At 46.6% G+C, this 26,052-nt stretch overlaps 1 protein-coding gene and 2 non-coding genes across 3 annotated transcripts in view; 1 reads left to right on the top strand and 2 right to left on the bottom strand.

The window, feature by feature from the left end:
* Window positions 1-26,052, bottom strand: part of LOC139255378 (probable G-protein coupled receptor 139) — a 52,061-nt gene that overhangs the window by 11,765 nt on the left and 14,244 nt on the right. The window lies entirely within an intron of this gene.
* On the bottom strand, window positions 20,389-20,461 carry trnak-uuu (transfer RNA lysine (anticodon UUU)). Its single transcript has one exon. It is a non-coding gene; the product is annotated as a tRNA-Lys (tRNA).
* Window positions 24,850-24,921, top strand: trnaw-cca (transfer RNA tryptophan (anticodon CCA)). The gene has a single exon. It is a non-coding gene; the product is annotated as a tRNA-Trp (tRNA).

The following is a 26,052-nucleotide window of genomic DNA, read 5'->3' as shown; positions in this document are numbered from 1 at the left end:
TTCACCAGTATCACCATCGCACTGACCAGCACTGACTCAGCTATTGATCTGGTACGACCCATTTCACTATCACCATCACACTGACCAGCACTGAGTCAACTATTGAGTGCCGTACTACCCGTTCTACGACTCATCCATCTCACTAAGCTGAATTGATTCCACTTTAGACCCTATTACCACCCATTTCACTGTACACCCACTTAGCACTGACCAGCACTGGTTCACCTATGCCTTCCTCTCTCTTAGCCCTTCCATCTAACTCACGAGCCCTGATTCACTTACTGAGCCTAGTCCTAGGGATCCCACTACCCCACCACATACCATCATGCTGAAGAGCACAGATTCTCCTGTTGAGCCTTATCAATCCCACTACCTCCTCCATCTTACTGACTGGCACTGAATCACTTATTGAGCTGAGTACTACCTCCGTTGCACTAACCAGCACTAATTCACCTGTGGGGCCGAGTTCCCTCAGATCCATCAGTGCGGTACCTTCCATTGTGAACGGTGGGGTGGGAACCTTGCCTCTCGGGTGGAACCGGCCGAGAAGAAGGTTCTCCAAAGATAAAAGAATGAGGAACACAACTGGAAATCATGTCACATTCACTTGTAGTGGTGTAAGAACACCATGTTTCAGACCAGTTACTTTCTACCTCAGAACAAAACACCACGGATGTACAGACTCAATTATAAAGTCTACGTTTTTATACCTTGCCATATTAAATGGCTTAAAGTGCTCACTGTAATGTAAGGCATGAACGAATTGCATCCATCACTCATATATTTCTGTAACATTCCTACGAAGGATGATTTCTTGGGATCAGCGACCCAAATATCACAAGTTTCTTTCCGATCGCTCTCCTGTTTATTACATTGAATGACATCGAACACACAGAATTCTGTGCTGATGTTATAAGATTCCACACGAATCTATCCTACTCCCTGTGGTCGCGAGTACCAATGTCTAATCACTCGCTGAGTACAGACATTTCTCCTCATTTCCCCACTGGATTTATGAGTGACCATCTTGTATTGATGGTGCCAGAATTGTATTCTCCCACACGTGGAAATCTTCTCTCCGCATCTACCCTGTCGAATCCATTCAGAATGTTTGAGACTTCTATCAGGTCACATCTAAGCCTCCTCATTTCTAACGGAAAAGGGACAATGTTGAATTGATGCCGAAAGTTCTATTCTCTCAGTTTGGGAACAATCCTTATTTGCTCTTTTACAAGTGTCTCTCTGTCTTTTATAGGTTGGGATCAGAACGATGCAGAGTATTATAAGTGTGGGCAGTGCAAGGTCGTATATAATTTGAAGATAGCTTCACTAATTTTAAATCTATACTCACGGAAATAAATCCCAGGGCATTGAGAGCATTTTACTTGCTTTCCTAACCTGCGATACTGCTTTTAATGATTAGTTAAATTGTGGCCTTTAATCCCGTTGCTCTATGCTTTCACTTTCTTATTTTCTAAAGAATGGGCGGTGTTTCTATTCTTCCTGCCAAATTGCATCGCCTCACATTTATAGAAACATCGAAACATAGAAACTTACAGCGCCGAAGGAGGCCTTTTCAGCCCATCGTGTCCGCGCCGGCCGACAAAGAGCCGCACGGCCCTCAGTCAGCATTCCTGAAGGTTACATATAAACCTATGAACAATGAACAATGGCGGAAATGTAAAGAGCACCGAGCCCAACCAGTCCGCCCCACACAACTGCGACATCCCTTACACTGAAACATTCTACACTCCACGCCAACCAGAGCCATGTGACCTCCTGGGAGAGGCAAAAACCAGATAGCTGGTGATATTATGCAGCTGCAGATTCAGAACCCTGCCACCCTCTCCGTCCTCTGAATGATTACACCCGGCTTTACCTGCTCCTTATCCTGAACGACCTCCCCTCGCCTTTCCGTCTCTGCTCATTGTTTATCTACTTTGGCCTGTGGTAAATCAGTAATTTAACCAAGTATATGACCACAGCTTGACCCCTTTACTGAGAATGGTGAGTTATTGCGGGTATCATACACATCACTCAGATCTACCTTCAATGTGCTGACGAGCAGTGACTCGCCCAACGCGACTTCCCTTATCCTGTCTTTGTCTCAATGAGCGGCAGCAAATCACCTATTGAGCCTAGTAATACCCGTTCCATCTACCCCTGCATTTCTCCAGTCAGTATTGATTCACCGATGGACTCTAGTAAAGTGCATTCTACGTAAATCACCACCTTACTGACAGACACTGATGGAACTATTGAGCCTAGTACCGCACCTTCCACTTGTCCTCCATCTCAGTAACCAGCATTAATTCATCTTCGACCCTAGTACTCTCCCATCCCCTTTCCTCCCCCTCCCTGTCATATTGACAAGCACTGACTGATCTATTGATCCATTTCACCAGTATCACCATCGCACTGACCAGCACTGACTCAGCTATTGATCTGGTACGACCCATTTCACTATCACCATCACACTGACCAGCACTGAGTCAACTATTGAGTGCCGTACTACCCGTTCTACGACTCATCCATCTCACTAAGCTGAATTGATTCCACTTTAGACCCTATTACCACCCATTTCACTGTACACCCACTTAGCACTGACCAGCACTGGTTCACCTATGCCTTCCTCTCTCTTAGCCCTTCCATCTAACTCACGAGCCCTGATTCACTTACTGAGCCTAGTCCTAGGGATCCCACTACCCCACCACATACCATCATGCTGAAGAGCACAGATTCTCCTGTTGAGCCTTATCAATCCCACTACCTCCTCCATCTTACTGACTGGCACTGAATCACTTATTGAGCTGAGTACTACCTCCGTTGCACTAACCAGCACTAATTCACCTGTGGGGCCGAGTTCCCTCAGATCCATCAGTGCGGTACCTTCCATTGTGTACGGTGGGGTGGGAACCTTGCCTCTCGGGTGGAACCGGCCGAGAAGAAGGTTCTCCAAAGATAAAAGAATGAGGAACACAACTGGAAATCATGTCACATTCACTTGTAGTGGTGTAAGAACACCATGTTTCAGACCAGTTACTTTCTACCTCAGAACAAAACACCACGGATGTACAGACTCAATTATAAAGTCTACGTTTTTATACCTTGCCATATTAAATGGCTTAAAGTGCTCACTGTAATGTAAGGCATGAACGAATTGCATCCATCACTCATATATTTCTGTAACATTCCTACGAAGGATGATTTCTTGGGATCAGCGACCCAAATATCACAAGTTTCTTTCCGATCGCTCTCCTGTTTATTAACTAGAATGACATCGAACACACAGAATTTTGTGCTGATGTTAGAAACATCCACACAAATCTATCCTGCTCCCTGTGGTCGCGAGTACCAATGTCTAATCACTCGCTGAGTACAGACATTTTACCTCATTTCCCCATTGGATTTATGAGTGACCATCTTGTATTGATGGTGCTTCGAATTGGATTCTCCCACTCGTGGAAATGTTCTCTCCGCATCTACCCTGTCGAATCCATTCAGAATGTTTGAGACCTCTATCAGGTCACATCTAAGCCTCCTCATTTCTAACGGAAAAGGGACAGTGTTGAATCTTTGCCGAATGTTCCAATCTCTCAGTTCGGGATCAATCCTTATTTGCTCTTTTACAAGTGCTTTTCTGTCTTTTATAGGTTGGGGATCAGAAAGATGCAGAGTATTATAAGTGTGGGCGGTGCAAGGTCGTATATAATTTGAAGATAGCTTCACTAATTTTAAATCTATACTCACGGAAATAAATCCCAGGGCGTTGTGAGCATTTTACTTGCTTTCCTAACCTGGGATGCTGCTTTTAATGATTAGTTAAATTGTGGCCTTTGATCCCGTTGCTCTGCACCTTCACTTTCTTAATTTCTAAAGAATGGGCGGTGTTTCTATTATTCCTGACAAATTGCATCGCCTCACATTTATAGAAACATCGAAACATAGAAATTTACAGCGCAGAAGGAGGCCATTTCGGTCCATCGTGTCCGCGCCGGCTGACAAAGAGCCACATGGCCCTCGGTCAGCAGCCCTAAAGGTTACATATAAACCTGTGAACAATGACGGAAAGGCAAAGAGCACCCAGCCCAACCAGTCCACCCACACTACTGCAACACCTCTTATAGTGAAACACTCTACACACCACCCCAACCGGAGCCATGTGTTTTCCTGGGAGAGGCAAAACCAGGTAAAAACCCAGGACAATTGGGGAAAAGGAATTCTGAACAAATTCCTCTCTGACCCATCCAGGCAATCGAAACTAGTCCAGCAGATCATCCTGGCCGTATTCAATTCCTGCAGTATTTACCATTATATCTGCACCATCCAACAAAAGGTCATCCAGTCTAATCCCAATTACCAGCTCGAGGTCCGTAACCCTGCAGGTTACGGCACTTTAAGTGCACACCCAAGCACCTTTTAAATGTGGTGAGTTTTTCTGCATCCACCACTCTTCCATAGTGAGCTCCAGATTCCCACAATCCTCTGCATGTAGAAGCCCCACCCCTCCCCACCTCAAATCCCCTCTGAACCTTCCACCAACCAGCTTAAAACTATACCCCCTCATAATAGACCCCTCCACCAATGGAACTAGACCCTTGCTATCCACTATGTCCAGGCCCCTCAATATTTTGTACACCTCAAGAGGTCTCCTCTCAAGCTCATCTGTTCCAATGAGAACAAACCCAGCCTATCCAATATGTCCTCGTAGCTAAGATTCCCCATTCCAGGCAGCATCTTAGTAAATCTCCTCTGCACCCTCTCTAGTGCAATCACGCCCTTCCTTTAATAACGTGACCAGAACTGCACGCAGTTCTCCAGCTGTGGTCAAAACTGATTATTATACAATTGAAGCATAACCTCCCTGCTCTTGTATTCTATGCCTCGGCCAATAAAGGCAGGCATTCCGTTTGTCTTCTAAACCAACTTATCCACCTGGCCTGCTACTTTCAGTGATCTGTGGACAAGTGATCCAAGATCTCTACCGCTTAATGTGTATACTCTTTCCTTATTAGCCCTCGCAAAGTGCATTACCTCAAACTTCTCGGAATTAAATTCCATTTGCCACTGCTCTGCCCACCAGACCAGTAGATTGATATCCTCCTGCAGCCTATGACTTTTCTTTTCATTATCAACCACACAGCCAAGATTAGTGTCGTCTGAAAACTTCTTAATCATAATCCCTATATTCGAATCTAAATCAAAGATATGTTCCACAAAAAGCAAGGGACCCAGTACTGAGCCCTACGGAATCCCACTGGAAACATCCTTCCAGTCACAAAAACATCCATCAACTATTACCCTTTGCTTCCTATCTCCAAGCCAAATTTGATCTAACTTGCCTCTTTGCGCTGTATCCCATGGGCTTTAACCTTCATGAATAGCCTACCATGTGGGACCTTATCAAAAGCCTTGCTATAGTCCATATATACTACATCAAATGTACTACCCTCATCGACCCTCTTGGTTACCTCCTCAAAAACTTCAGTCAGGTTAGACAATCGCGATCTTCCCTTCACAAATCCGTGCTGACTGTCAGTAATTAATCCTTGCCTTTCCAAAAGTAGATTTATCCTGCCTATCTTAAAGTTCATTTGCCACTTTCCTGCCCATTCGGCATGTTTCCTGATGTATTCTTGTATTGTGGTGTATTCTCCCTCGGTGTTACCTATAACCCCGGCTGTGTACCATCTGTAAATGCTGATATTGGGTTACATGTTACAAAGTTCAAATCATTACTGTACATTCCCGGCAATGATCCTCGCACAACACAGCTTTCAAGCTTCCCCAAACTGATTAAATACCATTATCCCCTTTTATCAGCGTTATTATGTTTAGTGAATTTTCTATCCATTCAGATCATTGTCCCCTGATTCTACTTGCACTAATATTTGTCGTTTGCCTATCTCGTGGGATCTTACCACAGGAAATAGCGAGATAGAATATTACAGAATGGAAGGAGGCCATGAGTCCCATCAAGTCTGTGCTGGCTCTTCCAAAGATCAATGTGCTCAGCCTCAGACCCCATTCTTTCCCCCATCCCGGCATTGTTTCTCATTCAAGTATATATTCTACTAACTTTTGGAAGGCTACTCTTGAATCTGTATTAAGCACCCAGTCAGGCATTCCAAATCATAAAAACGTGATGCAGAAAATAGTTTTACTCATATCGCCTCTAGTTCTTCTGCCAAATGCCTTAAATCCGTGCCCTCTGGTTATCGACACTTCATCCAATGGAAACTTTTTCTCTTTATTTACTAATGTAAACACATCATAATTTAATTTTAAACTCCTTTATCAAATCTCCTCGTAGCCTTCTTGCAGCGAGGATTAGAACCCCAGCTTCTCCAGCCTATCCACGTAACTGTAATGACTCATTCCTGGCACCATTCTGTCTAATCTCTTCTGTCCCCTCTCCTAAGCCTTTGCACCCTTCCTAAAGTGCAGTGCTCATAATTGGACACAATTCTCCAGCTGGGATCGAACCACAGCTTTATAAATGTTTAGCATAAGTTTCATTCTTTTGTACTCTATTCCTCGACAATCCCAAATGCATTTTAACCTGTCTCACCATCTTCAAAGATGAGCGCACAAACAGCCCAAGTCTCTCTGTTCTTGCACCCCCGATAAAGTGGTCAAATTTAGCTTGTATTGTTGATCCGCAATCCATCAATACTATGATGAATTCCATCTGCCATGTGTCTGCCCATATCCACCAGCCTATCCAAGTCGTCTTAAAGTCATTCATTGGTCCTCTAATTCAGGTCAAAAGCTTCCTTCGTACGATCGCCTCCGACCTAAAAAAAATCTCCGAATCTACCTGTTGGCCCGGAGGAATGTAGTAATGCGCTCGGAGGCCTCAATTCGCTGCGCTACACGTGGCCACCTGCCTTCGAGGTAGGTAAATCCAAGCTGGAGTCACGTGGGTCTGGACCACCAATCATTATGTAGTATTCTCCTTGATAATAATGAGATCTCTGTTTGTTCAAGTTCCCATTACTCTCAATGAGAAAACCCCGAAATCACCCAAACACAACATAATAAATAAAACACCTCACATATTTTTAATTATTTCAAATTAAATGTAACTGAATGTTTTAGAAAAAATATATATGTTTTGGTAATTTTTTAATGTTTTAATAGTGTTAAAAATAAACTTGCATTAATGGGCAGAGATTTTGCAATAAAAATGTGCATTTAATTGAAATTTTATAAGTTTTAAAACTCTTACAGTGGTAAGAGTAGGCCATGTGCCTGCTTTCACCAGGCGTAAAAGTTTGAAGGACATTAGCTGGGCAAGAGTTGGGCAAATAGCCCAATCCCTCCAATGCAAATGTCCTTCTCCCGGGGATGCAGAGGATCTGTGAAGAGAAATCTTGACAGATTGGAAAAGCTGGTTTTCGCTTTTGCAAGGCCTCGCCGGGCCTGTGTGCACGATGTGGCTGCAGCGATATTCATAAAAATAAAGATAGTAAATGCCTGCCATTGTGTGGCGTGAATGTTACTCACCACTTATCAGCCCAAGTCTGAATGTGGTCCAGGTCTTGCTGTATGTGGGCACGGACTGCTTCATTATCTGAAGAGTTGCGAATGGAACTGAGCACTGTGCAGTCATCAGCAAACATCTCCACTTCTGACCTTATGATGGAGGAAAGGTCATTGATGAAATAGCTGATGATGGTTGGGCCTTGCACATTGCCCTAAGGAACTCCTGCAGCGATGTCCGGGGACTGGGATGATTGACCTACAACCACCACAACCATCTTCCTTTGTGTTAGGTATGACTTCAGCCAGTGGAGATTTTTCCCCTGATTTCCATTAACTTCAGTTTTACGAGGGCTCCTTGATGCAACACTCGTCAAATGCTGCCTTGTTGTCATGGGCAGTCACTCTCACCTCACCTCTGGAGTTCAGCACATTCGTCCATGTTTGGACCAAGGATGTAATGAGGTCTGAAGCCGAGAGGTCCTGGTGGAATTCAAACTGGGCATCGGCGAGCAGGTTATTGGTGAGTAAGTGTCACTCGATAGCACTGTCGACGACACCATCCATCACTTTGCTGATACAAAAGCAAAATACTGCGGATGCTGGAATCTGGAATAAAATCAGAAAATGCTGGAAACTCAGCAGGTCAGGCAGCGTCTGTGGAGAGGAAGCAGAGTTAAAGTTTCGGGTCGATGACCCTTCGTCAGGACTGGAGAGTGTTCAAAAGGAACAAATTCTTAGCCAGCACTGAAAGGAGGATGGGATGAGAGAACAAAAGGGAAGGTCTGTGATCGGGTGGAAGGCAGTAGAGATTAGAGAGACAAAAGGGGATGATGGGTCCAACTTCAAATGGTAATGCCAGGAGTGAGAAAAACATTGGCCAAGATAGGGTGTGAATGGTGGGATAATGACCAACTGCCATTAGAGACAAGGAGAGAAAAAGAAAGAAACTGGCTCGGGGGGCGGAGCGGGGACGCGGGGACGCGGGGACGCGGGGCGCGGGGCTGGGGGGACGGCGGGGGAAGGGAGCTAAAGATTGGCAGCGGTTACGTTCTGAAATTGTTGAACTCGATGTTGAGTCCAGAAGGCAGCAAAGTGCCTGAACGAAAGATGAGGTTCTGTTCCTCGAGCTTGCATTGAGCTTCGTTGGAACAGTGGAGGTGGCCGAGGATGGAGAGGTCAGAGTGGGAGTGGAGTGGAGAATTAAAGTGACAGGTGACTGGAAGCTCGGCTTCCTGACTCTTCCCTTCCCTTCCTTGACTTCTCCGCCTCCATCTCTGGGGATAGGCTTTCGACCAGTATCCGCTATAAGACCACTGACTCCCCCTCGCTGTCTGGACTACACTTCCTCCCACCCCACATCCCATAAGGACTCCATTCCCTTCTCCCACTTTCTCTGTCTCCATTGCATCTGCTCTGACGACACGGCCTTCCACATGAGGAAGGACATTCTTGCTATTGAGGGAGTGCAGTGAAGGTTCACCAGACTGATTCCCGGGATGGCAGGACTGACATATGAAGAAATACTGGATCGACTAGGCTTATATTCACTGGAATTTAGAAGAATGAGAGAGGATCTCATAAAAGCATAGAACATTCTGATGGGATTGGACAGGTTAGATGCAGGAAGAATGTTCCCGATGTTGGGGAAGTCCAGAACCAGGGGTCACAGTCGAAGGATAAGGTGTAAGCCATCTAGATCCGCGATGTGGAGAAACTTCTTCACCCAGAGAATTGTGAACCTGTGGAAATCTGTACCACAGAAAGTTGTTGAGTCCAGTTCATTGGATATATTCAAAAGGGAGTTAGATGTGTCCCTTCCGGCTAAAGGGATCAGGGGGTATGGAGAGAAGTCAGGAGTGGGCTACTGAAGTTGCATGATCAGCCATGATCATATTGAATGGTGGTGCAGGCTCGAAGGGCCAAATGGCCTACTCCTGCACCTATTTTCGATGTTTCTATATTAGTGCCTCTGACATGTCTTCCTTTTTCTTCATCAGAGGTTTCCCCTCCAGCATGGTTAACATGGCCCTCGACCGTGTCTGTTGTATTTCCCGCACCTCTACTCTCACCCCTTCCCCTCCATCTCAGAAGCATGACAGCGTTCCCCTTGTCCTCATCTTTCAACCCACCAGCCTCCACATTCAAAGGATCATCCTCCGCCATTTCTGCGACCTCCAGCATAATCCCACCACCAATCACATCTCCCCTCCCCTCTCAGCATTCCAAAGGGACCACTCCCTCCGTGATACCCTGGTCATTCTGCAGTAATCTCCAGCATCCCGTCCCCTTCCCACGGCATCTTCCCGTGCAAGTATAGGAGATGCAACACATGTCGTTCTACCTCCTGCCTTCCCTTTATCCAGGGCCCCAAATACTCCTTCCAGGTGAAACAGCGATTTCCTTGTACTTCTTTCAATGTAGTATTCAATGTCTCCTACACTGTTCCAATGAAACTCAATGCAAGCTCTAGGAACAGAACCTCATCTTTCGTTTAAACATTTTACAACCTTCTGGACTCAGCATCAAGTCCAAAAATTTCAGAGCGTAACCGCTGCCAATCTTTGGCTCCCATTCCCGCCCCAAGCCCCCCTCATAATCTGGTTCTTTCTTCATTTTTTTTCTCCGTGATTCTAATGGCATTCGTACATAATCCCACCATTCACACCCTAACTCGACTAATGGTTTTCTAACTCATGGTATTATCATTTGAATTTGGGCCATCGTCCCTTTTGTCTCTCTAATCTCTCCTGTCTTCCACCCTATCACAGACCTTCCCTTTTCTTCTTTCTGCCCCTCTCCCTTTCGATGCTTGTTAAGAATCTGATCTTTTCAAACACTCTCCAGTTTTTGACCGGAAACATCAACTCTGCTTCCTCTCCCCATCTGCTGCCTGACCTGCTGAGATTTCCGGCATTTTCTGTTTTTATTCGTACTTTGCTGATGATTGAGAGGAGACTGATGGGGCGGTAATTGGCCAGAGTGGACTTGTCCTGCTTTTTGTGTACAGGACATACCTGGGTAGTTTTCCACATTGTCGGACAGATGCCAATGTTGTAGCTGTGATGTGGGGACCTCAGGAGCAGGTCAATGTGCATCATCCACTCGGCACTTCTGGCTGAAGATGGTTGCAAACGCTCCAGCCTTGTCTTTTGCACTTGCGTGCTGGGGTCCGCTATCATTGAGGGTGGGAATATTCATGGAGCCTCCTCCTTCCGTTAGTGGCTTAATGGTCCACCACCATTCACAATGGATGTGGCAGGATTGCAGAGCATGAATCTGATCCGTTGATTGTGGGATCGCTTAGCTCTGTCTATCGCATGCTGCTTCCACTGTTTAGCATGCATGTAGTCCTGTGTTGCAGCTTCCCCAGGTTGGCACCTTATCTTTAGGTACACTTGGTGCTGTTTCTGGCATGCTCCTCTACACTCCTCATTGAACCAGGGTTGGCCCCTGGCTGGATGGTAATGGTAGAGTGAGGGATATGCCAGGCCATGAGGTTACAGATTGTGGTGGAATACAATTCTGCTGCTGATGGCCCACAGCCGCCTCATGGATGCCCAGTTTTGAGCTGTTGGATCTGTTCTGAATCTTTCCCATTTAGCACGGTGGTAGTGCCACACAACATGATGGAGGTTGTTCTCAGTGTGAAGACGGTCCTTCGTCTCCACAAGAACTATATGGTGATCACAGCTCGCAATGGTGTCAGGGACAGATGCATCTGCAACAGCTAGATTGGTGAGAACAAAGTCAAGTAGGTTTTCCGTTTGAGTTGGTTCTCTCACCACATGCCACAGGCCATTTTGTCAGCTATTTCCTTCAGGACCCGGTCAGCTCGGTCAGCATTGGTGCGACTCAGCATCACACACACACTGCAACATGGGAACAGGTGTAGTCCAGTTCGCCCATCACATCTGTTCCACCATTGAATGACATCATGGCTGATCTGTATTAAACTCAATCTAACCGCCTTGGCCCTTTAAACTTACATTGTACACATTATTACTTGGCTCAGAAACAGGCCCAACAGGACCACACTCTCTCCGAGTTTTCTTCCCACTACTTCACCTAACTCCATCAACATATCATTCTACTGCTTCTGGCCTCATGTGTTTATCCAGCTTCCCTTAAACATACCTGTGCTATTCGACTCAACTACTGCTTGTCATTGGGAGTTCCACATTCTCAGCACTCTCTGGGTCAAGGCACTTTTCTCCTGAATTCCCTCATGGATTTATTAGTGACAATTTGGGTACACGCTAAGACCATTCCCATTAACAGAGGACATTTTTTGACTCGTTACATGGCTCGGCCACGGTGCAAAGTCCAGCGAATCATCACAGGCCCAGGAGGGTTGTGGGTACTCGGGGGTTAGGGAGGACCGGGTAGATTTTCATGAGCAGCACAGGTCTCACCAAGCATAGAAGTTACCACCAAGGTCGAAGCAAAAGCGAGGTTAAGGTTAATCACACGTTAGTCATCATCTCATGCATACGAAGCTTTATTATAACAGTCACGTGTTATTATAACAAACAATACATCTGTGATAACAAACAATAACCAACAAGGTACAACAATAAAATCTATTTACCCTCACACCCCTCTGGGGAACCCGACCTGGTCCCAAACCTACATCCTGGGTCTATGGTAGTGAACACTGGGACAGACTTTGGACAGCGCAGTCTCTTTGACTGTTTATAGAGGTGCTCCTCATCAGTGTTCTGTTTGACATCCTCAACTTGGAGAATCTTCTTGTGACCCCTGATCCATTGGAATGGCAGTGACTTCCTATCAGGGTAACCAGAGTTGATTCACCAATTTTGATTGCGTTCAAATCTTCTTCATTCTCGCCGAGCAACGATCTTGCTTGGCAGAGTCTGGTTTGGTCAGTCTTATAGCAGCGAGTCTACCGTAGGGCATTTGTCTGGACCCCATCACAATTTCAATATGCAAAATTAACCATTTTTCTGAGGTTTGTTATCCCCTCCTTCACGAAGCATTATCGCCACCGTTCACACATTCAGTTACTTGGCCAGGCAATTTGGTGACACCGATGTGTTGCCGACCAGAACCGTGTACAGGTAAGAATCACCGTGACTTAGAGCTCTAAAGATGTTTGCAGCTACTTCACAACTCTTCACTCCCCAACATTGAGACAGAAAGCTTATGGGCTTGAGACCTCCTCAAACTACCTGCAGTAACTCTGAACAGGTTAAGGCAGTTGTGGTTACCCTGACTGTTTGAAGTTTCTCAGCCAGTCGTTTAACCAACATCGAAATGTTGCCCAGCGGGACCACTTGGAGATCTATAATAACATAAGAACATAAGAAGTAGGAGCAGGAGTGGGCCATTCGGCCCCTCGAGCCTGTTCCATCGTTCAATAAGAACATGGCTGATCTGATCATGGACTCAGCTCCACTTCCCTATCCGCTCCACATAACCCTTTTCTCTCTTATCGCTGAAATATCTGTCTATCTCCGTCTTAAATATATTCAATGTCCCAGCTTCCACAGCTCTCTGGGACAGAGAATTCCACAGATTTACAACCCTCTGAGAGAAGAAATTCCTCCTCATCTCAGTTTTAAATGGGCGGCCCCTTATTTAGAGACTATGTCCCCTAGTTTTAGTTTCCCCTGTTAGTGGAAATATCCTCTAAACATCCACCTTGTTTTGAACATAGACATATCTTATATGTGTCTATAACATCACATCTTTCTTCTACAGGAGAGTCATCGTTTGGCTGAGATGCTAAATTGAGGCTCCTATCTGCCAGGGATCCAGGTGGATGTGTAAGATCCAAGGGAGCTCCCCTGCTAAACAGCTCCTTGGCCCTCAACCTCCCCCCTCCCACTGTCTAAACTTCCCCAAGCCTCAGCCCTGGTCCTAATAGACCCCAATAGGGGGTCTTAAAGGCTTAATCCCCACCCTAACCCCAACCCCGCAAATCCCAAAGTTCGGGCCTATCTCAGGCCTTCCGCCACACTGCACATCGGCGACTCCCGCTGGACCTCCTGCGGCGACTCTATGCGGCTTGGGCCTCCCGGATGGACCTCCTGCGGCGACTCGGTGTGACTTGGGCTCCCTGCCTGGACCTCCTGCGGTGACTCTATGTGGCTTGGGCCTCCCGGATGGACCTCCTGCGGTGACTCGGTGCGACTTGGGCCTCCCGGATGGACCTCCTGCGGTGACTCTATGCGGCTTGGGCCTCCTGCCTGGACCTCCTGCGGCGACTTGGTGCGACTTGGGCCTCCTGGATGGACCTCCTGCGGCGACTGGACGATTCGACATGATCTAGACCTCACGGTTGGACCTCCTGCGGCGACTGGGAGGCTGGACCTGGCTATCAGACCTCCACCTCCTCCCCCTGGACCTCTCCTTCCCCACTGATGGCCTGGTCTTCTCTCCTCCTCCATCACATGGTGAGTACAATGGCTGTGACCCCCCTACCCCCCCATTCTGAACCCCAGTGCACCGCTGGCCCCCCCCCAATGCCTACCCCTAACCAAGCCTTGGACCACCTCCCATCAATGGTGCTACTCGGTGCCGAGCCTGCGGCCAACACCTCATCAGAGGCAATTCGGCCCATATAGCAGTGCCTGGTCTGCAGGCGTCCTGGACCCCCTTGCCACTGGACCAAGACCTCGCTTAGCTAAGCCCGTGTCATAGCCGGTGTTCAACGATCACCCCACGTTAAAAGAACTCACGCACAGGCATCTTCCACTCCTCTAACATGAAGTTCTAGACCTGGAATGTCAGGACCCTCATGGACAACCCCAACAGCGACAGACCGGAACGCCGCACCACCATAATTGCCCGGGAACTTAGATGCTTTGATATCGACATCGCAGCCCTAAGAGAGACCCGGCGGGCAGGGAAGACCAGCTCAAGGAACAAGGTGGAGGTTACACCTTCTTCTGGAAAGGGAAACCAGAGGAAGAACGCGGCCTCCATGGAGTCGGCTTCACCATCAAAAACGAGCAGGTCGACCGCCTCAAAGACTCCCCCTGCAGGACTAATGAATGCCTCATGTCACTTCGACTCACCCTATCCGGGAACCAGTGTGCCAGAGCCATCAGTGCTTAAGCCCCAACACTTGACGCAACAGATGAGGCCAAATATGGTTTTTACTCCGACCTTGAAAAATCCCTGACCTGCGTCCCCACGACGACAAACTGATCCTCCTCGCCGACTTCAACGCCAGGGTTGGCAAGGACACAGACCTCTGGGGTGGTGTGATTGGCAGAGATGGGGTCAGGAAAGCCAACTCCAGTGGTACCCTACTCCTGACAAAATATCTAGAACATGAACTTGTCGTCACCAACACCTTGTTCCACCTGAGGGACAAATACAAGGCATCGTGGCAACACTGTCGCTCCAACCACGGGCACCTGCTCGACTATGTCATTGTCCGAGCCAGGGATCAAAAGGATGTGCGCATCACATGTGCCATAACAGGAGCTGACGACTGCTGGACGACCACCACCTAATCCGATCCATCATCAACATTAACATAGCCCCAAAACGGAGCGGGCAGCAGAAACAGTGCTGCAGAAAAGTCAATGCCGGGGCACTTCAAGACCCAGCTAAGGGAGCCCTGTACAGTCAGCGCCTCACAGCTGTCCTGCCGTGCCTTGATGACCCCGAGATGCAGAATGCCCGCAGCGCTTGGTCTGCCCTTCAGGCCTCCATAACCAGTGCCTGCGCAGAGACACTTGGTCACTCAATCAGAAAACACCAGGACTGGTTTGATGAGATTGACCATGAGATCCATATGACACTGATTGCCAAAACAAGAATGAACCATTTATCCCGACTCTCTCTCTAATACTGGTGCGATCCTCAGACAGGATGAGCCAGGAATAGGTTGTATTCGGATACAGCATCAGAGGCTGGGACTGGGGGAAAGTTAAAATAACACAGTGAGTGATTTCGTTCCTTGCTGTGAAATATAGCAATTCTGAGCGGCGTTCCTTGTTAACTTCCTGGCCTGCTGTATAATTTAATGGCGGTTCAAGGGGCCAGCCATGGGCTGAGACTCCCTCCGCTCTGGGAATGGAGGGACAGAAGGCAGGGACTGCAGGAGGGGAGATCATGTGAAAGATTGGTTATATTTATATATATATATATCGGATATAACACTCTGATATCTGCCGTTCACTTGGAGGCTGTTTCTCAGGATAATAATGGGGTCTCCTACTTACGGCATTCCCATTATTATGAATGAGAAAATACTGTACCTTGATTGGCTGCCCAGAGCCATGTGACTCCAGCTCCAGCTTACGGACGTGCCAACATGCATGTGCTGCGACACGCAGCGAGTGAAGGCCTCAGGACCCGGATCTCGAGCGGGCACAGCAGGAACAGGTCAGTGCACATCGTTTTTCCCTTTGTCAGTGGTTTTCCCGCGGGACGACCACGACCGGGATTTCTCGGCCATTAGCTTTGAGGAACGATTGGAGGGGCTGGGGCTGTTTGCTTTAGAACAGAGTCGGCTGCGAGGAGATTTAATTGAGGTGTGTACAATTATGAGGGGCCTACATAGTGTGGATAGAACAAACCTATTTCCCTTAACAAGGGCGTCAACAACCAGTGGGGCGTAGATTTAAAGGGAAACAAGGTACATTTGTAATTTCCTTTCAGAGGGTAAGATGTCTGAGGCGCGGAGGCTGCTTCTTGTCTCCTGTCCACAAAGTGCTTCACTGGAATCAGTTCCCTGAACTGTTCAGATCGTGTAGCAGTGAAATCTCCGCCCTCAATGTGCACCCACTTGGTGAGGGCTTGCCACAATGTTCAATTATGTTTCCTTTGTTGCTATTACTTAGATGTGAATTGAAAGTAATTCGTTGTTAAACTTCGTGAGGAAGGCAGAAGCCTGAATTAATCTGCCCTCATCTTTGCGGCTCGCAAGCAAGAATTAAACTGTCTGTATTCAATGTGAGATGACATGAGAGTGCTGATTTGGGGAAGAGGAGGTGAATTAAGATGAATTGAAGAGTCAATTGCAAAGACACATCCGATAATAAAAGGATTGATAAAAATATTATTATATCCTTTACATGTCTACTGCTAAATGTGTCAAAAGGAAGTGTGTGTGTGTGAATGTATGTATGTGAGTGTGTGTGTGTGTGTGTGTGTGTGTTTGTGTGTGTGTCTGAGTGTGTTTCTCTGTGTCACTGTCACTGTGTGTATCTGTGTTTGTGTCCCTGTGCATGTATATATATGTATGTGCATATATGTGAGTGTATGTGTTGTGCGTGTATCTTTGTATGTGTAAATGTGTGTATATATGTGTGTACAAGTGTGTGTGTGCGTGTTGGCGTACCTGGGTCAGTGTGCGTGTGAATCTGTGTGTGATAATGTGTGTATATCTGTGTTTATGTTGTGGTGGGGTTAGGAATGGGTTTCGTGTTTGAATCGCCTTTACAGTTCCCATAGTATGATTCAAACAGAGCTTTCTTCCTTCGATTACAGTTTGCATCTCCTGAATGTACCTGAATATTCAGGTAAACAAGTGCAGAAACTTGTAAATCGCCTCTGCACCCTCTCTAGTGCAATCAGGTCCTTCCTATAATATGACGACCAGAACTGCAGGCATTACTCCAGCTGTGGCCTAACCAGAGTATTATACAATTAAGGCATAATCTCCCTGTTCTTATATTCTGTGCCTCGGCCAACAAAGGCAAGCATTCCATATGCCTTCTTAACCACCTTATCCACCTGGCCTGCAACTTTCAGGGATCTCCAAGATCCCTTTGTTCATACGGTCCCCACCCAGAACTAATGCAGAAACTCCTCTGCTGTGCTCGGGGTGGCCACCCACAGCCTGGATACACGAACGTCCCAACAGCTCATTGACTGTTGGAGTGGGACCGTGCGGCACTTCAGAAGACAGGTCGAAAAAGCAAAGTCATTGATTCGGACTCATGTGCTCCTCTAATCAAGAATAGCCACAAGCAAAAAAATGCTTTTATAATGGTTGCACCTCATCTCCACATTTGTCAAACAGTCGGCTCATGGGTCTAGGGGTTCGATTCTTCCTGAGGGCTTGTTAATTCAAGTTAGCGAGAAGTCCCGGGTCCTAATCCTGGACGAGCCCATTATTTTGCCGTGAATTTTGAAATTACATTGAAATTTTGCAAAGAAGGACTTGCATTTCTGCATTCAGGAAATCATGACGCCCAAAAGCGCTTTACTGACGTTGAGTTATGTTTGAAGTGTTGTGGTGTGGGGAAAGATGTGCCCAAATCACCCCACACGAACCTCAACTCTTTGCGAAGGAGTTTGGTGCAAATAATCAGGTGCCTCAGGGACTTGGACTTTCTTTGAATGAGTTCTGCTTGTACCTGCATTCAAGCTTGAAACAGCAACTGGGCTTCCATCTCACGGGAGCAGCGTGTCGTGGTTAGCGAGTAGGTGACGAGGTTTGGGGTTGATGTGTGTCGCTTTCAATCTTTGAAATTTCACCAAGCAAAGGAACGGTGAATCCAACTATCTCTGTAAGCACTTTGTTCGGGTTTAATCACAGGAATATCCGCAATCAGGAGCTGAAAAGGAATTAAAACCAAATGCCGGCTTAGGGACAATCAGAATACTTCTTCACAGACAAGGCACCGGAAGGCTGGAAGGTAGATCACACCGGTTGTGGGAGAGCTGGTTGGAGTGACATGGAAGTGTCTGCAGTGTGCAGGACCAGACTGCTTCCACACATCCACAATGAATGTCCCTCCATTTATTTGGGAAAAGTACAACTGAGAGTGGACAAGTTCCATCCCGGTCAGAGCAATCTGAAGCTTTAACTGACTGACACCCTGGTTTGGGATGTCTTGCAATAAACATCTCAGTTAGTCTCTGTGAGGCAATGGGTTTTTTACTTTTGGCTATTAACCCAAATGTTGGTGGTTCGAGCCCACCCATGGACGAAACCTATCAATATTTTTTCCCCGAGGATTCGGTGCCGCACAGTTCCAGGTTGTCATTGTGCGTTTTTGCTGCACGAATATATTCTGCAAACATCGCCAGCTGTGCTGTTATCCAGTGAGTTCCCCCTCCAATACTTTTATGAACATTCAGTTCATGTAAAATGATTTTAAAAAATGTACATGAATCATGTTCCTCCATCCAGTCTATTCAAAATAAATTATGTTTTTGGGTTAAGAGGAACCAGTGGAAATTGCCTGGGCTATCGTTATAACTTTGCTCACATTCTGAGTTTCAACAGTCAACAGTTTGCGAAGGATTACCTCAAGGCCAATGCCAAGCACAAAAAAGTCTCTCAGCATTTGTTCTCGGAATCCCTCAAATTTGCAATGTCCTGCGAGGCGCCTTAATTCGACGACATTGTTTGCCACTTCCTGGCCCTCCGACTGTTGGCACGTGTAGAACCGATACCTCGCCATTAGAACGCTTTCTTTATGATTGAGGTACTCCCGGACCAGCGTACACAATTCTTCATAGGATTTAGTTGTTGGTTTCACCAGAGCTAGAAGATTCTTCATGAGGCCATAGGTTATTGCCCCACAGACGGTAAGGAGGATCGCCCTTCATTTGGCATTGTTCTCGTCCCCTTCCAGCTCACTGGCCACAAAGTATTGGTCGAGTCTCTCCACGAAGGCTTCGCAATCGTCCACTTCTGATAATTTCTCCAGGATACCAACTGTTCCTTGCATTTTTGCGTGGTTGCTCATTGTCTCGTCGGCAATTGATACGCTCATAATAAAGGATGAAACTTAGTATTGTGAACAATGAGTAAATGTGACCTTAGCTCCTTTAATAAGACTCCAGAGTGCAGGTACCTCCTGGGTGGCCTGCTTATATACCATGCTCCCAAGGGATGCTGGGATCCCTTGGGACTCCAACAGGTAGGCCCTCTGGTGGTGGTGTGATACAGGTGGCCAAGGGTTAAATACATAACACAAGGTGTGTACAGAAATCAACCATCAAAAGCCCTGTCATTAACCACAGGGGTTTCCGGAAATTTTCTGATCACAAAGTGCTTTCAGTCCTTGTCCTTAAAATTGCAGACGTGGGAATTGGGGAGTTTAATGACTTTGAAAGGAGGACATTGTTGTTTGGTGCCGTTCTGGTCAGAGAAATGTTTGTGAAAGGAACTTTTTGCAGAGAGAGGGATTGAGCATTTCAGCTTGTTGCTGAACACTTCTCTCTAGGCACTGAGCTAAGCAGCAATTTCTGTCATGTTGAGGTTATCACATTTCCCTCACACGTGAAAAGTTCCCGGTTCAAGCCTGGGCAGAGACATTATTTCTCAAACAAAAATTTGTGTGCAATAAAATTGAATAAAAGCTGTTTTGGATACATTGTTGCATGAACAATGAACATTTAAAATCACTCCTCAAATACAGATTGTGTAAAAAATCAGATTGCGGATCTAACTTCATCAAGGATTAAAGTTTCATGAATTATTAAAGTTCAGTTATTGAAATTTCAACTGTCCCTGTTAGCATTTCATTCATTCTGTGAAACAACACGATCGGTTTATACCAGCAGATCTAAACCCGCAAACAAATCATTAATAATTCGCTCTTCCCCAGTTCCAGAGCTCAGAGGGTTATTGTCCATCCCTGGGATGCAAGCTACCTCGGACCCGAGCCAAAGCTCCCCGTACATGGAGCACAGGCTCAGGAAAACCCCGGGGGAGAGGATATCCCGGTCACTGGGCCTTCCAACAGCCCTGAACAAGCGCCCGGTCTGAAACTTTCCAGAGTAATAACTTGTAACTGGAGCATCCAACAGTCAGGATGGCCGAGCGGTCTAAGGCGCTGCTTTCATTATTTGATGAAATTATCAACTCTCAGTTCGCATTTTTTTCATCGTGCAAAAGAAGATCATGGGTTCATTAATTATGTTTTTCCGTGAAAGCCACATAAAAGTTTAAGGAAAAGCAATCGCTCAACGTGGGGCTCAAACCCACAACTCTGAGAGTAAAAGTCTCATGCTCTACCAACTGAGCTAGCTGGGCTTCTCAACAGCTGATTTTAGAAGAAAGAGATCTGATCTCATTGAAACACACAATATTCTGAAGGGGATTGACAGGGTAGATGCTGAGAGGTTGTTTCCCCCGGGCTGGAGTGTCTAGAACCAGGGGGCACTGTCTCAGGTTAAGGGGTCGGCCATTTAAGACAGAGATGAGGAGGAATTTCTTCACTCAGAGAGTTATGAATCTTTGGAATTCTCTGCCCCACAGGCGTGTGGATGCTGATTCTCTGAATATATTCAAGGCTGCGTTCGATAGATTTTTGGAGTCTCGGGGAATCAAGGGATCGAGGGAGTTTAGAAGAATGAGAGGGGATCTCATAGAAACATATAAAATTCTGACGAGACTGGACAGGTCCCGATGTTGGGGAACTCCAGAACCAGGGATCAGAGTCTAAGGGATAAGGGGTAAGCCATTTAGGACTGAGATGAGGAGAAACTTCTTCATTCAGAGAGTTGTTTATCTGTGGAATTCTCTGCCGCAGAGAGTTGTTGATGCCAGTTCGTTACATATATTCAAGAGGAAGTTAGATGTGGCCCTTATGGCTAAAGGGATCAAGGGGTATGGAGATAAAGCAGGAAAGGGGTACTGAGGTGAATGATCAGCCATGATCTTATTGAATGGTGGTGCAGGCTCGAAGGGCCGAATGGCCTACTCCTGCACCTATTTTCTATGTTTCAATGTTTCTATGTCCTGCTACTGCTTCTTTAATAATGGATTCCAACATTTGCCCAACCACAGACATTAGGCTAACTGGTCTATAGTTTCCTGCTTTTTGTCTGCCTCCTTTTTTAAATAGGGGCATTACATTTGCAGTTTTCCAATCTGCTGGGTCCTCCCCAGAATCCAGTGAGTGCATGTCCACAGATCCCTGAAAGTAGCAGGCCAGGTAGCTAAGGTGGTTGAGAAGAAATATGGAATGCTTGCCTTTATTAGCCGAGGCATAGAATACAAGAGATGGGGTCGGTGGGGCAGGTTAGGTCACAGCTGGAGTACTGCGTGCAGTTCTGGTCGCCATATTACAGGAAGGACGTGATTGCACTGAAGAGGGTACAGAGGAGATTTACGAGGATGTTGCTGGGAGTGGAGAATCTTAGTCATGAGGACAGATTAGATAGGCTGGGTTTGTTTTCCATGGAACAGAGCCTGAGGGGGGACTTCATTGAGGTGTATAAAATTATGAGGGACCTAGATATAGTGGATAGAAAGGGCCTATTTCCCTTAGCAGAGGGGTCAACAACAAGGAGGCATACATTTAAAGTAATTGGTAGAAAGTTTAGAGGGGAAATTTCTTCACCCAGAGGGTTGTGGGGATCTGGAACTCACTGCCTGAAACGATGGTAGAGGCAGAAACCCTCACCACATTTTAAAAGTGCTTGGATGTTCACCTGAAGTGCCGTAACCTGCAGGGTTATGGACCGAGAGCTGCAAAGTGGGATTAGGCTGGATAGCCTCTTGTTGGCCGACGCGGACGCAATGGGCTGAAATGGCCTCCTTCTGTGCTGTAAACTTTTTTGATTCAATGAACTCCTTTGCAAAGAGTTGAGGTGCTTGTATGGTGATTTGGGCACATCTTTCCTCACGTGACAACACTTCAAAGGCAACTCAACAGCTCTAAAGCACTTTGGGGCATCAGGAGTTCCTGACAGATACTGCAGAAATGCAAGTCCTTATTTGCAAAGTTTCAATGTCAATGCAAGGCAAGTCTGGGATTTGAACCCAGGATCTTGCGCAAAATTTAAAGTAACAACCCCAAAGCAACAATCATACCACTAGACCAACAAGCCAACTGCTCAGCAACTGTGGAGATAAGATGTAACCATTATTGAAGCATATTTAGTGTATATTGCTATTCTTGATCAGAGGAGCACATGAGACAGAATCAGTGACTTTGCCTTTTCAACTTGTTTTCTGAAGCGCCGCACAGTCCCACTCCTGCAGTCAATGAGCTGTTGGGACGTTAATGTATCCATCATCATCATCATAGGCGGTCCCTCGAAACGAGGATGACTTGCTTCCACGCTGAAAAAGGATGAGTTCACAGGTGTTTCAATGAAGGACCCGAACGACATCCCGTAGGGTGGAAGATATCTGTGCGTGGATTTTTTTAACGTGTGGTGGCCGTTGCACCCCAGCCATCACACGGGCTTGACAGAGCGAGGTCTTGGTCCAGTGGCAAGTGTTAACCAGGACAATGGAGACCAGTTCTGCTGCACGGACCCTGTGCACACACATATCGCAGTGTGGGCTGGCCCGTGCTGTCCCTGGGCCCCTGGCCCCGAACTCATGCCTCCCCTGGGCCCCAATCACATCCCTCTACAGTCTCTCACCGCTCCTTCGCCCCGATCTCACTGCTCCTGCTGTATCTGCCCACGCTCCAATCACCGACCTGGACCTTGATGACATCACTCTTCGCTGCCGCCGCCCTCCTGCACCAGCTCGCGCTGCTCCCTGGAGTAGTCTCCCGGGACCTCCAAGCTGCTCCCAGGGCCGCTCGCCGTTCCTTTTATGGCCCCGACCTGCCGCTGGTGTTCTCCCGTTAGTGTATCCAGGCTGTGGGTGGCCACCCCGAGCACAGCAGAGGGGTTTCTGCATTAGTTCTGGGTGGGGACAGTATCTTTCCCCTTCTCTCTTCCTCTTGTCTATATCCCTGGGCTTTTATTTCTCTATTTATTTCCCCTGTCTCAGTTTCTAGTGTTTAAAAGGGAACAAAAGATGAAATAGTTGTCTCTGTGGAATAACTTCTCTCACTCAAAGTTAGATGCACTACCGTTGCACCAAGAGGTCAAGGCAGCTAGCCACTGATATTCAGCTTCATATATAAATATATATAAATATATCGACATGTATCATAACTGTTCCCTGGTGGTCGAGGGGTTAAGATCTGGCGCACTAACCTGGTTTCGATCTTCGATCAATTCATCGCATAAAAATAATTGAGGTCTGTGAGACGATTAATAATTGCTGTAATCACCATGAAGACCAATACTTTCTGCGATAGACCGAGCTTACAGACTATCTGGCTTCTCCTGCCCTTTGCTGGACACGTGTTCGGGGTTTAATTTTACAAACTGGGCGAGTTCGCTGATCGCGGGGAGACGGTAGGATCCTCTGTGGCCCCACTGTGAGGATGTGGAAGTGAACACGGTGGCTGGGTGATCCGTGACATTTCTGTAAAGGGCAGCGGAGGAGAAGGATTGAGAACTTTCAGTGTGGGACAGAAGTTGTTTCAGGTGAGCCAACACATTCCTGATCAGCACAGAGGGAGCTCACTGGTCAGCTCCCCTCTGTTGGGAATGTTGTGCCAGAGGTTTGTGTAGTGTAGTGGTTATCACATTTGCTTTATATGTGAAAAATACCCGGTTTGATCCTGGGTAGAAAGATTATGTTTAAACTTGCAATTGAGGAACAATTAGAGGAGAGTTTAGTCTCCTGGCAAATGCTGCCTGACCTGCTGAGATTTCCAGCATTTGCTGTCGTTATTTGCGATTTATTCTCCTGGCAATAGGGCTCCCTTCTTCCTGAATTGCTCTTTATTTCATCAATAAATAGATACATTTCAGTGGGAGAAAACAGATCCACCGGGGACCTTTCGCGTGTGAGGCCAACGTGATATCCGCTACACTGCAGCCCATCAAAGGGCAAGAAACCACTGAATATAAAGGATGAGCTCACAAATATCAGGGGCAGTGCAGTCTGGTCAACGTCAAACCCTCCTTTCTTATTCAGCAGAGGCATGAACGGGAGTCAGAAGCCACAAAGTTTAATTAAAGACACAAATACAAGTTACACTTCCAAATCTTTTCACTTTAAAATTCTTTCACTTTATTTGAAATCCTACTGCGTTGAATCTGAAAATGAGACCATGGGATTTTATCTTCACGACTGATTCTATTTTCTCTGCACGGAAGGAATAACTGGTGCTGTTAAATTTGACAAAAGTTGCCCCAGATTCCTGGTGCCATCAGCAATACAGTGTGTAAAATGGGTCAACATGCATAAGAACATAATAAGTGAAGAAATAGGAGCAGGAGTCGGCCATACGCCCCTCGAGCCTGCTCCGCCATTTAATACGATCATGGTCGATGCGATCATGGACTCAGGTCCACTTCCCTGCCCGCTCCGCAAAGCACAGGACAAATGATTGAAGTATCGACTGTCCCTCAGTTAGCATTTCTTTCATTGTGCAAAAGAAGGTGAGGGGTTAATTAATGATGCTTTTCCATGAAAGCAACACAAAAGTTTAAGAAAAAAACATACGGTGACTGGCAGGTGAGCACTGCTTCTGATACCTGGTGGGAATGGGCGGGGATTTTAAAGCCCCTTGTATTGTGAAACCTTCATATAGAGGAACATCTCACGCTCCCTGTGTAGACCTCGTGGCGCAACGGTGGCGCGTCTGACTCCAGATCAGAAGGTTGCGTGTTCAAATCACGTCGGGGTCACTGTTCGTTTGGATATTGTTCTTCCAGAATTAATATTTTCTTTGCTGTTTGGCAATAACCAGACCCTTGTTCCAAGGTCTGTCTCACTGTTTCCCCGGTGTCAGGCAGAGATACGCCTGCTGCCCTCATTTAATTCATGTGACAGAATACAAAAGTTCAAAATCAACTTGCAGGTGGCCACAGCGAGAACTGAATAGTCAGAATGGCCGAGCGGTCTAAGGTGCTGTGGTTAGATCGTAGTTTCTTGTCCCACTTCTGACATTTCTTATTTTTAATCATTAAGCGAAACTCATTGTTTGACACCACGACCAACTCATTAAAAGTAGGATTCAGCAGTTCACCTGCTCGTTCAACATTTCTGTCTGACCTGGTGCTGAAAGTGGAGATGTTTCCGCAGTGTCGCGGTTAACACGTTCACCTCACACGCGAAAGCTCACCGGGTGGGAATATTGAATATTTTCTGTAGCTTTCTCCTCATGCATGCTCAGGGGCGAGTTTGTTCTCCTGTGAAAGGTCATGAGATCATAAGAATGTAAGGATTAGGAGCCGGAGTAGGCCATTCGGCCCCTCGAGCCTGGTCCACCATTCAAGAAGATCCTGGCAGTTCCTCGACAGCAAGTTTAAACATCTGGGGCGGAGCCAACAGGCGCCTGTCTGCAATCAGTGAGAGAACGGTTTGTTTGGCAGAATCCTGGCGAGCTCAGTCGGTGGAACATAAGACTTTTAATCTCAGGGTCGTGGTTTCGACACCCACATTGGACATTTACATTTTTCACAGAATTATAGATTGAGAGAAGTTTGCAGCACAGAAGGAGGCCATTTCGTTCCATCACTTCCACCCCGGCCAACAAGAGGCGATCCAGCTTCATCCCACTTTCCAGCTCTGGGTCCATAACCCTGCAGGTTACGGCACTTCAGGTGCACATCCAAATACTTTTTACATGTGGTATCTACCTCCGCCATTCTTTCAGGCAGCGAGTTCCTGACCCCCACAAACCTCTGCATGAAGAATTTTACCTTCAAATCCTCTTTAAACCTTCTACCAATTACTTTAAATATATGCCCCCTGATTGTTGACCCCTCTGCTATCCACTATATCGAGGCCCCTCATAATTTTATACATCTCAATGT

This window comes from Pristiophorus japonicus, unplaced genomic scaffold, assembly GCF_044704955.1.
Source record: "Pristiophorus japonicus isolate sPriJap1 unplaced genomic scaffold, sPriJap1.hap1 HAP1_SCAFFOLD_596, whole genome shotgun sequence".
NCBI classification, from domain to species: Eukaryota; Metazoa; Chordata; class Chondrichthyes; family Pristiophoridae; genus Pristiophorus; species Pristiophorus japonicus.
This window is presented reverse-complemented; position numbering and strand designations above follow the sequence as displayed.